General features: G+C 43.3%; 1 protein-coding gene across 3 annotated transcripts in view; it reads right to left on the reverse strand.

The window, feature by feature from the left end:
- PLEKHA7 (pleckstrin homology domain containing A7) overlaps nt 1-18,271 on the reverse strand; it is a 219,311-nt gene that overhangs the window by 107,274 nt on the left and 93,766 nt on the right. The window lies entirely within an intron of this gene.

Genomic DNA, 18,271 nt, shown 5'->3' on the forward strand with positions numbered 1-18,271 from the left:
CTACTTCTTTCCTTCCTCAACACCGTCAGCACTGAAGGCTCACAGTCTTTATGAAGCAATTATACATCCCAATGACTCTCCCCATTTTACCTTCCAAAAATTACTGTGTTACAGAAGGCTGAAAAAAGCAGAAGTTCAGGGCACCTGGGTGGCTCAGTCGGTTCAGTATTTGACTTCGGTTTAGGTCATGATCTCGTGGTTCGTGAGTTTGAGCCCTGCATCAGGCTCGTGCTGACAGTTTGGAGCCTGGAGCCTGCTTTGGATTCTGTGTCTCCCTCTCCCTCTGCCCCTCCCCTGCTCTCTCTGCCTCTCTCTCAAAAATAAACATTAAAAAAATGTTTTAAATAAATAAATAAATAAATAAATAAATAAATAAAAGCAGAAGTTCCCTTTCTTCCCTCCAATTCTGTGTCAATCTCAGGAGCAATACCTTGACTAGTTTCTTGAGTATCGTTTGTTTTTTTTGCCTTTCTGAAACTTTTAAATGCATTTTAAATTTTACATACACGTCTTTTTAGAAAAAATACATAATACTTTTTAGAAAAAAATTACATAAATAGAATAAAATTGTATGTATTATTCCATAGCTTCCCTAGGACCCTGCACGAGACCAGACCAGCCCAGCCCAACCTATAGACGGAGACGACCTAGGAGCCCATCCATATGTCAGTTTGTCCCAAACATGTATTAGAAGTTTCAAATCGATGACCTGCAAACCCATTTGTCTCCAAAATTAATTTTATTTGAGCCACTACAGATTATTTAAATTGAGTCAAAGTTTAAAAGTAGGAACATTTCAGGGTGCCTGGTTGGCACAGTTGGCTAAGTGTTCAACTCTCAGTTTCAGCTCAGGTCATGATCTCCCAGTCATGGGATTGAGCCCTGCGTTGGGCTCTGCTCTGTAAGTGCAGAACCTGATTGGGATTCTCCCTCTGTCTCTGTCCCTCAAAATAAATAAACAAAGTTTTTAAAAGGCATTAAAAAATATGAACACTTCACATAAAAATCTAGCTTGCTTTGGAAAAACCAAAACTGTGGCAACAATGGGCCACCATGGGAAGTGGAATGGCCCTTCCAGTTCAGTGCAGTCCCTACCACTCCCTACTGCTTCTCAGTGTTGAGACTGTACACCTAGCACTATTTATCATCACACCTGTATTTCTTTTTTTTTTTAATGTTTATTTATTTTTGAGAGAGAGAGCATAAGCAGGGGAGTGGCAGAGAGAGAGAGAGAGAGAGAGAGAGAGAGAGAGAGAGAGAATGAATCCAAAACAGGCTCTGCATTATCAGTGCAAAGCCCAATGCAGGGCTCAAATTCAGGAACTGTGAGATCATGACCTAAGCCAAAGTCAGACGCTCAACCGACTGAGCCACTCAGGAGCCCCACACCTATACTTCTAATTTACCTACAGGACAGCAATTTCTTTGTACCCATATTTCAACCAAAATGGAGAAAATCAAAGATAAACAGAATAGGCTGAGTATTCCAAAAACAAATTGGAGAGCATAAACATAATCAACTTTTTTGTTATCCACTACAAACATTGAGTTTTTGTACTATTTTGGAGCACCACCACTGATTCTAGAAAAGCTCTTCCTTTGAGGAAGGAAACCTGTTTTATTTATTTAATTTTTTTATGTTTATTTATTTTTGACAGAGAGAGAGAGAGAGAGAGAGAGAGAGAGAGAGAGAGAGAGACAGAGCATGAGCAGGGGAGGGGCAGAGAGAGAGAGAGGGAGACACAGAATCTGAAACAGGCTCCAGGCTCTGAGCTGTCAGCACAGAGCCCGACGCAGGGCTCGAACTCACAGACCGCGAGATCATGACCTGAGCCGAAGTCGGACGCTCAACCGACTGAGCCACCCAGGCGCCCCTAGGAGACCTGTTTTAAAGAATGAAGATTGCTTGCATAAGAGTGAGAACTGAAAGAAGATGGCAAACAAAGGCCACAAAATGTCCCTCTCACACTAAAAAGAAAAGAAAAGAAAAGAAAAGAAAAGAAAAGAAAAGAAAAGAAAAGAAAAGAAAAGAAAAGAGAAAAGAAAAGAAAAAGGTTTTAGAAGAAGATTCTTCCTAGCAATAATGGCAAGTGAACTTGTCCTTAGCCTTCCCTGTAGGGTCTCCTGAAAAAAGTAAGACCCAAGATAGCCAACAGACTATTTTTTTCCACAGAGTGAAAAACCCAAAGAGGCACTGTCAATAAAGGTCCCTAAAGAATCCAAAGGAAGAGAGGTACCAGTGGCCGCAACTGCTTATGAAGACCCACAGCGCCAATGATAGCAGGTGGGGCTCCTGCAACAGAAAAGCATCTGACCAAGTGATGCCTGGGACAAGGTCACAGATCTCTTTCAACCTGAAAAATGCACATTCTGCTGTGGTGTTTAGAGCATAAGCCCTGGAGTCCAGACCTCAACAGTCACCCATATCACAGATAAGGAAACTGCTCCAGAAAGCAACTTTGAAACATTGCCACCGTCTTTTAAAAATAACATTCAGGGGCGCCTGGGTGGCGCAGTCGGTTAAGCGTCCGACTTCAGCCAGGTCACGATCTCGTGGTCCGTGAGTTCGAGCCCCGCGTCAGGCTCTGGGCTGATGGCTCGGAGCCTGGAGCCTGCTTCTGATTCTGTGTCTCCCTCTCTCTCTGCCCCTCCCCCGTTCATGCTCTGTCTCTCTCTGTCCCAAAAATAAATAAAAAACGTTGAAAAAAAATTTTTTTAAAATAACATTCAGGGGGTGCCTGGCTGGCTCGGTCAGTAGAACATGCAACTCTTAATCTCAGGGTCATGAGCTCAAGCCCCAGGCTGGGCATGGAGACTTTAATCATCATCCAGAATCTTAAAAGGCCCACATTTACTAGATGAGACCAGAATGATACTGTCTTACTTGCTCCCACTAATGGTATGTGACATAAGGATATTCATTCATTCATGTAACAAATATTTGAGAGCCAAGTACATGCCAATCCCATATTACACTATGTGCGTAATCAAGAAGAGAGTGGAAACATGTAATAAATAACTTAGTCTCTGCATCCTGTCAAAGGTGAACAAAAGGGTAGAGTTTTTCAGATTTTCAGATTCATGAATCATAATCTGCCTGCTTAGTCAAGAGCTGTAAAATTTCAGTTTATTAAGCCAGGTTGAAACCTTTTATCACAAAGGGTAACCCTTGCTTTCCAGAAATCACAGTATTGAGTTTTAGTGCTAAAAATGACACAGAGCTTGCCTCACCCAATCTCTTTGTTTTACAAATGAGAAAACTGAGGTCTGAGGAGGTCAGGGAATTGCTCAAGGTCATAGTTATTACTTATTGTAAATTAACACTAGCTTCCTGAAAACAAGGCAATAAGAATTATGAAAAAGCATCATACATTGTTTTAAAATTAATTTCAGGCCTTACACAAAATCCATCTTTTCAGTGACTAATATCTACTAACAAACATGAAAAATACATTTGCTGGGAATCCTTGTATCTGGTAAAAAGATCTTACACAGAAATTCAGAGCTGTTGGTCTGGATTCAAGTGGCATATAGAACACACACAGGGAGGGGTGGGGACGCCATGTGGAGACAGAGGCAAAGATTGGAGCAAAGCATCTATAAGCCAAAGAATGCCAAGAATTCTCAGCAGCCACCAGAAGCAAAGAGAGAAGCAGGGAACAAATGCTCCCTCAGAGCTTCCAACCAATACTGTTGATGCTCTAACTTGTTATGGTTGCCCTAGGAAACAATACAGAATCTGTGTTAGTTTAGTGGCTTTGATCTACTACAAACCCAACTAGTCGAGAGTGTGGAAAGCTGTCACAAAGCTACTAGGACGTTGGGACTCAATAGTACAGAGTCCAAAATAAGAGGGGTAAAAATGTTCTAGCTTGAACTGATCAGATCCCACCCGAATATTGGGTTCACTTCTGGTAACCACACATACAGGCCAGAGTGAAAAGCTGGAGCTTGTCCAGGAGAGACAAGCCAGAACTGTGAAGGGCATAATGGGTCAAAGCCACATCACTGAAGGAACAGGAGTTTTATGGTCTGTGAAGATTCAGGGCACAGGACTGTTGTCATCATCTCTGAAGAGCTATCATAAGGAGTGATTTGATTTGTCCCCTGAGGGTCAACATGTTAAAACAAGGATCAGTGGGTGGAATCACTGGGAAGCATATTTTTCTAGGAATTATGTGTGTAACAATGTCAAAGTCAGAGTGGCTTCTGAACATCAGACTGACTGGCTTCCTCCTGTTGGTGGAAGTTCTCAAGCCTAGGCCAAAAACCATCTGGCATGATGTTGCTAAAGAAAGAACACAAACCCCAGGTCTGTAATCTGCCAAGATGGCCTTATGCTCCTTCCCTGCTCTACGAATCTATAAACCCATGAAACATGCCATTTAGCAATTATGTGAAATCTGAAGTATATGGGTAAAATGAAGAGATCCTAAGCATTAGGAGATACTTTGGTGGGAAAACAAAGAAACATGACTCTGTACCAGACTCTGTGTGGTTGGCAGTCACCTCATCTGTAAAATGGGTAAAGCTAGGAGGTGATTAACACAGAGAGCCCTAGGTGCTGCTCTACTAGATTCCCTTTTTCCTTGTCACCTCCACACTGGTAAGGCTGAGCAAGTGGTGACAGGGAAGTGGTAATTCTCTGGTAACGGACCCAGCTAGCAACTTTTCCCATGCTACCTTCAGGTCAGGGCAGTAACGAAAGGAGGAAACCAAGAACAGGCACAAAGTCATCCATATGAGCTCACTCACAGGTGCGCAGCACAGAATGACCCACATAAATCTGGACACTTAGTACTTTACTCCATAAACCAGGGGTGTGCTGTAAAGTATCAGCACACAGATCTGAGGGCTAGCTGTGCCCAGAGCCCAGGGGATGTCCATGAGGAATTAAAGCACAGGATCTTTGTTTGGAAAAGATAAAGCTGTTGGTGGGTTGTGAGAGGTAAAGTAGTCCAGCCACATTCCAGTGGGAGGAGCCTCGTGTAGCTGTCCTGGTTAGGGCACCCTTCCAGCCTCCAGGGCTGCTTTCTCACTTGGCCACTCCTGCCCCTTTAAGGGTCTGTTAGCAGTGGTGTTAACGGACCAAAGGGGCTCTGGAGGCCCAAACACACAGCATCCCTCCATCCCTCCATGATCCTACACAGGGGGACCATTCCACCCACAGTGCAGGGGGTAGAGGGAAGGAGAAGGACTCCAGACATCCGGTCAGGGAGGGGCTCTCTCTGCCTATGTCACTTCTAGAAAAGGACAAAATGGGATGATTTCGGAAACCCCCCACCCAAACCAGTTTCCTTCTTAATTTCCTAGTGATGCCCATTCAGGAAGGGAGCCTCAGGTCAAGAAACACAGCAGGAAGAAGGCGCCTGACCCACAGGACCCAGAGTACCCGGACTTTCCAGTGAACAAACTGAAACCAGTTTCAGTGGTTCCAGTGAACCACTGAACCCAGACGGAATATCCTGACAGATTTTTCTGGCTTTATTCTAGTTATTTCTTTTTGACTTTTTAGGGCAGGGGGTAAAGCAGGACTGAGAGAGGGGAGACAGTAGGAGAGTGTGGGTTTGGAGCCAGAGCTGGGCCCCAGTTGCAGCCCCACAGCTTTGTGGAAGACCTTCTACAAGGCTCCTGGCATCAAGGAGACAAACAATAAGGGTAGCTGGTCTTGGAGAGGACTCTTCTCCCTAAAGAAAACCTACTAGCTCTCTACATCCCTAAATAGTGGGCCACTGCACCGGAGTGCCAGATTTCTGCAGAGAGCCAAAAATATGTGCAGCCAGGAGAAGTGGCAGACAAAGAACCACATCAAAGAGACAACCCAAACTGTAACTTCCATGAGCATATTATATTCTAGGCACCCCGCAGGCATGATCTCATTCTTCAGTATAATCCTAGGAGGTGGGTACTATTATCTCCATTTTACAGATCAGAAAACTTAAGGGGTTTGTGCAACATGACACAGCTAAATAGGGACAGAGCCAAGTTTCAAACGTAGGTCTTTAACCGCAGAGATGGAGTCAAAGGGTAGACCATTTCCCATGAAGACGAACAGCAGAATCGGCTCTTACTTTTCCATGGCAAGAAGAAAACTTTGCCACTGGATAAGGGCTTAATAGAAGAAGTCATTCTTATTAGAATCTCTGAAAAATAAACCACCAGCCCTCTACATCCCTGTCCAGAAGTCCCAACACTCTGGCTGAAAATATGGAAACTGGTGGAAAGCCTGGAAGTCAGAGCCCAGAACTTGCTTGTAGTGAACTTTAACCCAGAATGACTCCTACCTGTGAGGAGGGTAACGTGAAGGACATGGGAGTAGAAGCCTCCTCACCATCCACCTCTCCCCAGCAGCCCCTACTTGGGCCACAGCTGCATGTCCGCTGGCTGAATCACAGGTTTATACTGTGCTTTTCCGGGTCCAGACTCAATTTCCCAACGTCAAACTCTGTTGGCGGGGAGAGATGCAGACAGCGGAGAGAGAGCTCAGTGAATCACTTTCTCTGCTAGTGATGGTATTCTAATGCATGTTAAAGGCCTCCCTGCAATTCCTCAAGTGTCTATTAATCAGTGAACCAAGAAACAGAGGGTGCCAAGGAAAAATTCGCCATTGCAGGGAAAAAAGCAAATCTTGAGAAGCCTCCTTACTAAGACACAAAGACTTCTAAACCCAAGGTGAGACAGTGATACGAACAGCCCGGTCATTGAGATGCTTGGTCCAATTGGCTATAAAGTAAGACATTAAAAGAGCCCTCAAATGAAGGGGCAAAATCCACTTCTCCTCAGCCTCATCTGGACACTGACTGTGCCAAAACTGATTAAAAGAGAAACTAGGAAAAGTCATTTGCTCTCACTGAACTTCAGTTTCCCCTTCCCTATGGGTCCTGGAATACTCACTCCCCCTCCAGCTTACAAGATCAAGCAAGATACATGATGGTCCCCAAGGTTCTGCCACCCACCTCCCCCTTCTCATGCTATCTTCCCTGGGAAATCTCATTCACTGCCATCGGTATGACTCCTGAAGCTTTATCTCCAGTGCTGTCCACTCTCTTGAGCCTTGGATCCCTACCTCCGACTGCTTACAGGACACCTCTACCAAGATGTCCCCTCACATATAGAACCTCACATACAGAACCGAAAAACCCATCCAGATTATCCAGCTGTACAACAACGGGTACCATTAAATCCACATATTTCAAAATGGAGCCCTTCCTACCATACCCATGGTGGTAAACCACCACCTTTGTAGTTTTTAACCAGGGGCATTTGGAAAAATGGCAGCAACATTTTTGTTGTGACAATAATTATGTGACATTTAGTGGGGAGGGGACCCAGGCTGCTAAATAGCAGTGTCCTGCATAATGAAAATCTGTCCCTCTCCAAATGCCAATAGGATCACCATTTAGAAATGCCAGAAATTATCCTACCTCTTTCCCTCATTCCCTGTCAGAGATTAGTCAACTCTACTTCCATATCACCGTCTTCTCCATCCCCGTAGCACTCTCACTGAGATAACTACAGCAGCCTCTAAGGTTCCCTGTACTCACCCACCTATTCCTTACTAACTTTCAACAATCCTCCACACATATCTCTAAACCTACAAGTTATGTCACTCCTTGTCTCAAAATTATCCAATGGCTCTCCTCACCTTCTGGATAAAGGCAAGCATCACTCTCCTGTTTCCTGCCTCATGGTTTACCACTCTCTCTTGAGGACACCTAGGTTCCAGGGGTGCCTCAGTGTCTTTGCAAACACCATTCCCTTTTCTTGAAGGCTGTCTCTCTTTCTGGCTAACTTCTATCTTTCCTTCAAGTTAGCACGAGGGTCATCTCCTAAAAGCCCTCCCTGACACCAGGCAGAGTTAAGTGCCTGCTGGGTGCATATTGGATCACAATATTGGGATCACACATTTACCATCTTATTCTGATTGTTCTTACTCTGCCTGTCAGTTGCTCTGACTCTACAGCACACAGCCTAGTATACAATATAAGCATTATGAATTAGAATTTACAGCTTACACAGCACTTACAGCTGACAAAGCATCATCTCGTGAGACACAGTGGCCTGGAAAGATAGTTACTGTCATTGTTATCATTTTACATTTCACAGAAGAGACTAAGGCTCTGAGAGGTTACGTTCTTGTCCAGGTTCACATGGCTAGCCAGGAAGTAGAGTGAAGACTTGCACCAGCTTCTCTGATGGCAAATTCTTTACTCTCTGTCACAACACCACTCTAAGTGAAAGGTTATAGCACAGATATCTAATTGCGGGTGGGAGGTGTCATAGGCCTGTTTTCTTTAGACCTGCGGGAAATCTCACCTACAGACAGAGCTCTGGAAAATCCAATTACATTATCTGCAGCTGCATGGCATCACTGGGGAGGAAGGGAGTCATTGTTCCATCCTCTCAGGCCTGGGTAGAGGGCAACCTCACATACAGAACCGAAAAACCCATCCAGATTATCCAGCTGTACATCACTCTTCTCCCATTCCCCTTTCTATACTCCAAACACACTGTGCAGAAATCCCAAAACCAGCAAAAGAGCCTGGTTTCACTCAGAAACAGCTGCACTGTGGCTGCATGCAGCATGATGGCTCCAGTGAGGCTGCTGGGGGCAGGGAGGGACAGCGGAGGATGGGTGGTTAAGTGGCAGCATTTAAAGTTGCCAGGCGTTAAGTGTAAGCCCCTTTAAATGGGCTGCCTACAGAGAAGGTGTGTCAGGCAAAACTGTTGAGCGCCTGGGAGCCGGCAAGAGAGCTGGGACAGGGAGGAGGCCTCCCTCTTGAGCTGTCCCGCTGTGCCACGCAAAAGGCTGGTAGTTCCTAACTACTTTCTGAGAGTTTTCATGAGCACCTCACATATGCCATTTTGCTTCAGAAGCACAAAGCAAATAGAAATGGGGTCTCAGACTTGATGATTCTAACCATGGCTGCAGCAGAGTGTATTCCCCGGCACACGCACACACATGCATTTGGCTCAAATGTGAATTTAAGAGGCGATTAAGGAAATGTGCAGTTTTGTCCCGCAAGCCTCTCAGTGGGCAAGGAAAATGATAAATGCTCATTTCAGGGCTCTGGATGGCAATCACTACCCACTTCAACGGTGTCATTCAGACATCACCATGACAACCACGGAAAGGCTTCCTTCCTCTGTGGCGAAGACAATAGAAATTTTAATTAAGGCTATTCATTTTTTTGGTCTGACCAATGGAAGAAAAACATCAACAAAATGTTACCCAGAAATACATGACCAGAAACACTTTCAGAATTCAAAAATACTTCTGCTGCTTTCCACTGAGTCACATGATCTACGTCCCCCAAAGCCCTCCCTCCCACCCCTTCCACAACTCAAATTTTATAGATCTCATAAATCCAGACGTGTCTAGATCTTTTATCAAACATTATAAAACTAGGTAAACATTCAAATTTAATTTTCTGACTATGATTGAGAACAGGATTTTAGTCATTTTTATTTCAGTCATAAAATTCAAAAGGTCTGGGATATTTTCATAAAGTACTTCCAATAAACTCTGAAAGGACCCAAGATTACACGGGTGTTCAGCGGCCTTTGAGCAGGAGTAGATCTAGATTTAAACATACGCTTTGTTCCGCTGGGTGACTTTGGGTTAGTTACTTAACCTCACTGAGATTTAGCTTCCTCGTCTGGAGGACAGAAGTAATAATGGCTACCTTGTAGCATCAAGAGAAGCAATGATGGCCATAACATGATGGCATGTTCATTGGCCAGTAGCAGTGAGCTATACGTAAATGGCAACAAGTATAATCATCACTCTGCCTTATTTTGCCCTGGGAGAATTAAGGTGGCCCTATCCCCTCTTCCTAGGAAACATCTCTGGCATGTGTTGGATTCTCTCCCTTCACACAGGCCTAAATCCAAACTTCATCTTCTCTCAACAGCCTCCTCACTGATCTCCCTGTTTCTAGATGCCACTCTCTCTGGTCCACTGTCCTCATGGACACCCAGCTGATATTCTAAAATCCAGAACTATGCTGGTCACTTTGCTCTGTATGAACCTCTGACAGAACTTTCATGGAGAAAAATATGGCACTGGAGAACTAGAAAACCCCAATGTTGTAATGATGTTGATTCTTCCCCTAAATTAATCTATAAATTCATTGTGAAACCAATCAAGGTCTCATGGGGCTTTCATGTAGCTTCACAAACCCATCTTAAATCTAAGTTAAAGAGCAAACGGACAAGAATAGCCAAGGACATTTCATCTCCATAGAAAAATTCTACTGGGCAAGATTATTCTAGAGGAAACAATTTTTTGTTTCAATGGGTTTGATTTTGGAGAAATGTGTTTAATACAAATTTAGCACAAAAATGGGTAGGCAGGGAGAAAATATGTTAATGAAAGCACTGACAGGTGGCCTTTGACTGGAGGTGGAAAAAACTGGGTAACTTTCTCTGCCAACCTAGTGTAGGAATCAAGCCTGGGAAAGGGGAGGCAAAGAAGCAAAGCAGATTGAGAAAGAGGTAATGATCGTTGCCAAAGACCTAATGTATCTCCAGCACCATGTATGTGTTTTCCTTTAATATTCCTCATGAGCAGGTAAGGTGGCTAGCATTATTTCTATTAAAGATTAGGAAACCCTTAAGAAGAGTGATTTGCCCAAAGGCAAAGACCTCTTGTGAGTGGTAGAGTAAGGACCCAAAACTTGCTTTCTGGGATTTCTCTTTCTTCCATACTTGTGAGCTGCTCCAGGCCTGTTCTTAGCAGTCCCAGGTATCAGCAGGGAGACAGAGAGCCCAGGTGCCAGGTGTGTGCAGCAAAGTGCTGGCAGGCTCACGGGAAGGTTGGGGAGGAGAGGCATCTAGCAGATATACTCCCACAACCCTCACTCCCCAATACCCCTTTTACCTGGAAGGCACCTGGACCTTACTTAACAGACAAACACATGTGCACACAATAAATGAGAAGGCCTCAGAGCCCAAGAAATCCAGGTCATGCTCCAAGTTGCCAACTTACTGTGTAATGGGGAAAGAACTCTCCGCATTTTAAGCCTCTCACAGGTTGTAAATCTTCAGCTTTACTCTGACTGCCTGACAGCATATTCTGCCCTCAAACATACAGTTGAATCTCAATAAATTTCACTTCACTCATCCATAAATCCTGTTTAGGAAAAAAAAAAATGCATATCCATGGTCCAGCTGGCCCTTACATCAGTGAATTCCCCTCCTGTGCAGGTCTTATAACTTTCATGAGGTATTTAACTGGGTTACAAGTAGACTATGAAATACTGGCATCAGCAATTATACTTGGATAAATAAAAGGGAACAAATTACCTAAGGGCACAGACACTCCACTACATTTCTTCCCTTTACTCATTCAATTTGACGTAACTACCCATCACCACCACCACCACCCTCCATGATCTTTTCCTCGCAAAACAAAACAAAACAAAAGGTGTGCACAAAATTGTGATCATTAAAAACTTGGTGGTCTTTATAAAAGGGTAAGTAAGAAATGAAAGGGTGAAAGGTAGGTGGTTTCTAGGAGTGACTAGATTGTGACACCAGCTCAATTCAGGGACAAATACTTGTGATACCTCTTCCCCCCCCACCCCAAAATCTCTTTTCTAGGACAAAAATCCTCAGACTAGTTCAAGTGGCACAACATGTGGAAGTCATGATCTTTTTGCATAACCCAAAGGAATACATATTTTATGACACAGTCTTTTTTTGGTTCCCTACTTATAAAAAGTAATACATACCCCTTAGAGAAAAATCAAAAAACCTAGAAAAACAGACAACTGAGAAAAAATAAATCACCTCTAAGGGCACCAACCAGATTCTAGTCAGGATAAACTAATATAAGCCAAAAATTTTGGAGAACTGAATAGGATTTTTGTGCTGTTCCCTAAATTCCACCAGTAGCCATTTATTTATTTGGGTAAGCATTGCCCTTCCTAGACTTTCTTCTCTTTTTTTGCTTTGATAACTTTTTTGAGGCGTAATTCACATGTCAAACAATTCACACACTTAAAGTGTACAATGCAATGGCTTTCATATACTCAGAGTTGTGCAACCATAACCCCAATTTTAGAACATTTCCCCCACCCTGAAAGGAAACTCCATACATACCCTTTTAGCTGTCATCCCTCTGCCAACCCTAATCTATTTTCTATCTCTATAGATTTCTGTATTCTGAACATTTCACATGCACTGTCTTCTTTTGTGGCTGGCTTCTTCCCTTTAGTATCATGTTTGCAAAGTTCATCCATATAGCATGTACCTCATTTTTTATGGCCAAATAACATTCCATTATATGGATATATCACATTTTATTTATCCACTAATCAGCTGGTGGACATTTGGGTTATTTCCACTTAGGAGATATTATGAATAATGCTGCTTTGAACATTCATGTATGAGTTCTTATGTGGACATGTGTTTTCATTTCTCTTAGGTATGTGCTAAGAGTGGAATTTATGAATCATATGGTAATTCTATGTTTAGCCTTCTGAGGACCTACAGATTGGTTTCCAACATGGCTGCATATTCTCACCAGCAGTGCATTAGTATTCCAATTTCTCCACAATCTTTTTTTTTTTAAGTGTAATTTTAATGTTTATTTTTGAGAGAGAGCCAGCCAGCCAAAGAAGGTGGGGGGCGGGGGGGGGGGCGTGGTGGTGGCAGAGACAGAGGGAGACACAGAATCCAAAGCAGGCTCCAGGCTCTGAGGTGTCAGCACAGAGCCTGATGCAGGGCTCGAACTCATGAACCGTGAGATCACAACCTGAGCCAAAGTCAGACACTCAACCGACTGAGTCACCCAGGTGCCCCCCAATCGCTCCACATTCTTACCAGCACTTTTTCATTATCTTTTTAAATCCAGATGTGTGTGTGTGTGTGTGTGTGTGCGCGCGCGTGTGAAGTAGTATCTCATTATGATTTTAATTTGCATTTCCTTAATGGCTAATGATGCTGGGCATCTTTTCACATGTTCATGGCCATTTGTTTGTGTATCTTCTTTGGCTCAGCTTTTCTTTGAAACTGCAAGAACCTCTGGACAGGGATACTGCTTGAACTCAAATGTTACTTATTAACTGACTTATCTTGGGTAAGTCACTTAACTTTTACCAGCTCCAAGTTCCTTATCTGTATTACTACTAAGTACCTAATAGAGGATGTGAAAATTGAGATAAAGCATGTAAAGGACTTAGCACACAGCTGGGTGCTCAGTAAAGAATCTGCAAGTGACGGCTATTATTATTAACAACACACTTGATCATTAACACTTTACATTCCATTAACTCTTTGAAGCAGTTCTTCCCATAAGGTGACAGTCTAAGATCTAGGAGAGAGAACCTGGGAACAGGAGGCTAGGGGAGTTCAAAAGAGGGAGAAAAAAGGAAAAAGAAAACAGTGACTAGCAGACCACTTTCAGAATCTTGTTTTAGGAGTCACTGCCAAAGGCCAGCTTTGATCCTGTTCTCCCACCCTTCCAATGATATAAGCACCTAATTCACAGTATTAAATCCATTTCTGTTTAGAATAGCTAGTTTCCTGTTACTGCCATTTAACCCTGACTGAAATAGGAAGGCAGGCTTAATCCAGCTGTATCACTATGGCCTTGTACACTGCATGACAAAGAACATTAGGTGATCAATAACCAAAGTGAACCAAATAGAATGAGTACGCGAATAAATGGACAGAGAATGTGTTTGGGATATATGCTCAGCTGGATGATTGAGGACCCCTTCCCCAAAAGTCCTAAAAAAGGCTGAGAAACAGTACCTAAGACCCAGCAGCCAAACTTCTCACTGCCCAATCCAGAGCCCATCACTGCTGCACAGATGTCTACATTACAATATTTTTCAGCTCTTTATTGCCAATACTCAAGGATTACAGATTTTAGAGAATGCTGCTTTCCTTTATTTATTTCTTGAAGTCGTAAGTGAGAAGGTGAAAAGGCCTCCACTTATGCTTTTTGGCATATAAATAGCTCACAGTGTAAAGAAAAGGGGAGTCAGTGGTTCCAAATTCAAAATAAAGACAGGCTGTTCTGACAAGGTCCAAATTACAGAGCGCTCCAGGCACAAACACAGAGAGACACTTTTCAGAGAAAATCTATTTTCCTATTCAGTTCTGGAAGAGAGAGTCAAGCCAAGAAAATCCTCAGAGCCTTCCACAAATTGATTTGGTTTCAGCAGCCATTTGGGGCAGTGCACAGACAACAAACCGCCTCTTAGGCTTCTGTCCTTGCCATGTTCCTTTCCTTTAGACTGGAGAAGGACTACCGCCACTGGATTCTCCAACATGGCGCGAAGACAGAGCAAGCCCTACATTCCTGCTGTACAGCTTTGCAAATCACTATCTTTCCCCAGTACCCTTCATGGCCCAAACTGCAAGATACTCTCAAAGACCTGGGAGTATCAGAGCATGACAGGTTTGGATCTTCTGGTCCATTTTGTGGGGCCCCTCTTGACAGCCCTGCATTGCTGTAAAACATTCTTTATTTCTTCATGTTATCATTTACTGAAGTCATCAGCCGAACACTCCTTCACATATGTCTCCTGATTCACTAAGCATGAACAACTGGTGAGTGCCTGCTGTATATGCATCCTTTGAGAATACAGTTCCTCTAAACACCAGACTGACTGTTTCAGGGTCAACACTTCTAAATGTTTCATTTCCTAAGTTCATTATGGTATTATTTTTAATAGTAAAATAACCAAACTGTCCAACCATAAGGGAATAAATAGTTAAACAAAATACGGTGTTTTCTACTTGGTAGAATACTGCCCAGCCATTAAAAACAAAGTTTGTGAAAAATCTAAGCTTAATAAGTGCTTATGTTAAATAAAAACCAAGCAGGGGGCGCCTGGGTGGCTCAGTTGGTTGAGCATCCGACTTCAGCTCAGGTCACGATCTCACGGTCCGTGAGTTCGAGCCCCGCGTCGGGCTCTGGGCTGATGGCTCAGAGCCTGGAGCCTGCTTCTGATTCTGTGTCTCCCTCTCTCTCTGCCCCTCCCCCGTTCATGCTCTGTCTCTCTCTGTCTCAAAAATAAATAAATGTTAAAAAAAAAAAAATTTTTTTTTAAAACCAAGCAGGACCCACACACACTGTTATAAAATATAATCGCAACTATGTTTATGAAATGCAAAGAATAACAATGGATAAAAATAGGCCAAAATGTTAAAGATTATGAACAATATTTTCTCTGCATGCTTCTTTGAATATCCCTGCTCACTGTGGAAAATTTAGAAAATAAATAAAAGCATAAAAAATAAAAATAAGTCACCTGTAACATTTCACCACTGTTACCAATTTGGCATTTTGCTGTCTGTTTATGTAAGACTAAAAATTTATAAATATAGTTTGCATGTATTGCTTGCAAAATTTTTAAAAATCTGTAACACGGGGAGAAATAATACATGAATATTTTAACTGAAAAGTCAAAATCGTATGCACAAAATGACTAAAAGCATGTTCTGTAAAGACTTATTTTTCACTGCTTTGTACCATCAGATTTGTGCCATGTCATGTATAGCTACTTAAAATAAACGAAAATTGGGGCACCTGGGTGGCTCAGTCAGTTGAGTGTCCAGCTCTTGATTTCAGCTCAGGTCACGATCTCAGAATTCGTGGAATTGAGCCTTGCTTTGGGCTCTGTGCTGACAGCATGAAACTTGCTTAGGATTCTCTCTCTTCCTCTCTCTCTGCCCCTCCCCTGCTCACCCTCTCTCTCTCAAAATAAATAAACTTTAAAAAAATAAAATAGGGGCACCTCAGTGGCTCAGTCAATTGAGTGTCTGACTCTTGATTTTGGCTGAGGTCACGGTCCCAGGGTCATGGGATGGGATTGAGCCCTGTGTCGGGCTCTACACTAAGCATGGAGCCTGCTTAAGATCCTCTCTCTCCCTCCCTCTGCCCCCGTCCCCTGCTTGTGTTGTCTCTCTAAAATAAAAAATAAAAAAAATTTTAAGTAAAATAAAATAAAATAAATGAAAATTCTTCTTCTTCTACCTGCCCCCCCCCCAAAAATCCAGAAAAATTAAGGTGAAATGAAATGAATGTTTTTTTCCCCTCTTCTCTATGATCCAATTTTGGAAGTAATGTAGTTACACTACCTTGATGATGAAAAAAATAACGTTAAAAATTCTATGCTTTCATCACAGTCACCATAATCCAAAGTATCTATTAGCAACTTCCCTCTAAACAACTGAGTCCCCCCAGGCAACTTTCTTTGCTACAGAGCCCCAGGGAATGGCAGGTTGGAGCCCTCAGCTGAATATCTGCCGGGAGGGGCCTGCAGGAACCCCAAGCCCCAGTCCACACCTGAGAGCACTTCCTCCAGACAGGGCAGGGAAGCAGAAACACATCCATAGATGATATCACGGTACGGCATGAAGGTTAAGGCTGGGCAAGGAGGCCTTTGAAATGATTGGCAACAGAGATTAGTTTGCTTCTTTTCCCCCAACTGTCCCTGTATTTCCTTCCCCTGAACATTCTTCCCCAGGCTTCCACTGCAACCCCTCCTCTGCAACCTACTATCATTAGTCTCACAATTCCACCTAAACCCAGAGTTTATAAGCACTTTCAAAATGAAGTGTTTCATTTGACACTCTCAAAACAAACAAACAAACAAACAAAACCCATGAGATTGGAATCGCCCCCACTCTCTAGTTGAGGAAGATGAGACTCTCTGGAAGGTTAGTGGATCCATTTAGCGAAAACCCAGGGCTTAGTCTCTAAACGCTGTGCCACCCTTGACAGCAGGCATCTAGGTTCTGAAGTCAGGGACAGTCCTTCTCATTTACGCTTTTGGCACAGCCTGAGAGGACATGTCTGGGGAAGGTGTTGGCCTAGCAAGCTGGGTGCCACCCAGTACGGACATCCCTAGGCATTCAAATAGGCCGTCTAACAAACAGCAGGTCCTTGGAGGCATTGACCAGCTGCAGAAGATTGGCTGCTGGGGTTTCCAATAACCGCCCCCATGAGAGTCCAGAACTACAGACCAGGAACAAGCCTAGTCAGGCTTCACAAATTGGAAAGGTTTAAATCCCACCTCCCCTTCCTACTCTGTGACCTTGAATAAGTTACTTAACTGGTTTCCTCATTTACAAAACAAAGATGGTTATAGTGCCCTCTTTGTAGAATTTTTGGATAGATCAACTGAAATGTTCATGATGGTGAACACTTCACATGCACTGGTGCACAGTAACCATTCAACAGGCAACAGCAAGTATAAATTATACTAACAATATTAGAGTGATAGAAGAGCATATCACAGTGGGAGAACAAGAGACAGTGTTCAAGATTACTGAAGAAAAAAAGGACCTTCAGTTTCTCAGTCTTTTTCATCTTCAATATGTTCACACAGTCACTGGAGTCCCTTCATATTCAGTGCCTTTCCCCCTCAAGATGTCCTGCTATAAAGAATCAGTAAAAATCATGTCATGCACCGTGTGAATTCTGATGAATTTCCACCCATAAATTACTGAGCAGAGAGAGACAATTTCATAAGACCTACAAGGCAGCATCTAAAGTCAAACAGAAGGCAGCCACAGCACCCTGGATATGGAGTGGAGCCTGCTCCCCTCCGCGCCAGCTGAGGCAGCAGCTGGGACATGCGTGCATACCACACCAATGGTCTTGGCACCTGGAAAGCCTGGGCAGCAATCAAACTCTGCCACCATGACGCCTCTGACATGTACTCCCTCTGGGCCCAGTTTCCTTGTCTGCAAAACAAGTGCTGGACTAGCCGAGCTTTGGTTGTGCCCCAGAGACCTTTAATCTCCAAGTTCCTCTGCATGCATCTTTGCAGACCAGTGCTGGCTTCACGGCCTGCATTCAAGCCTCATGCACCCATTACTATGCATCTCTCTGGGTGCTGGCAATGAGGGCAAAGAAGGTGGCACTGATTTTGAGTTTCAGAAAATATCTGACAGCCCTTCAGAAATCTCACCATAAAAAGAAACTAGCTCTTACCAATCACAGATGATAAACTAACAACCAATCTTGCAGGGACAATGACCCAAAAGAGGTATTGCAATGGCCAACAAGGAGGAGGAGGTGAAGTTTAAAGTGAGAGTGGGTTAGATTAGCATGACAGGCAGAAAGATGACAGGGACAATATACCCGGCCAAGTACAAGTCTAGAATTGCTGTGCTGAGTTCTGCACTTTTGAATTTGAGAAAACCTTCAAGTGTTGGTAATTAGACCTGAATCTTATCATCACCACTTAATACATGAGTAATGTTTTATAAACACAAACACATTCAGGTGTCACTTAACTCTCAT

Source organism: Panthera tigris, chromosome D1 (genome assembly GCF_018350195.1).
Source record: "Panthera tigris isolate Pti1 chromosome D1, P.tigris_Pti1_mat1.1, whole genome shotgun sequence".
Lineage (NCBI taxonomy): Eukaryota > Metazoa > Chordata > Mammalia > Carnivora > Felidae > Panthera > Panthera tigris.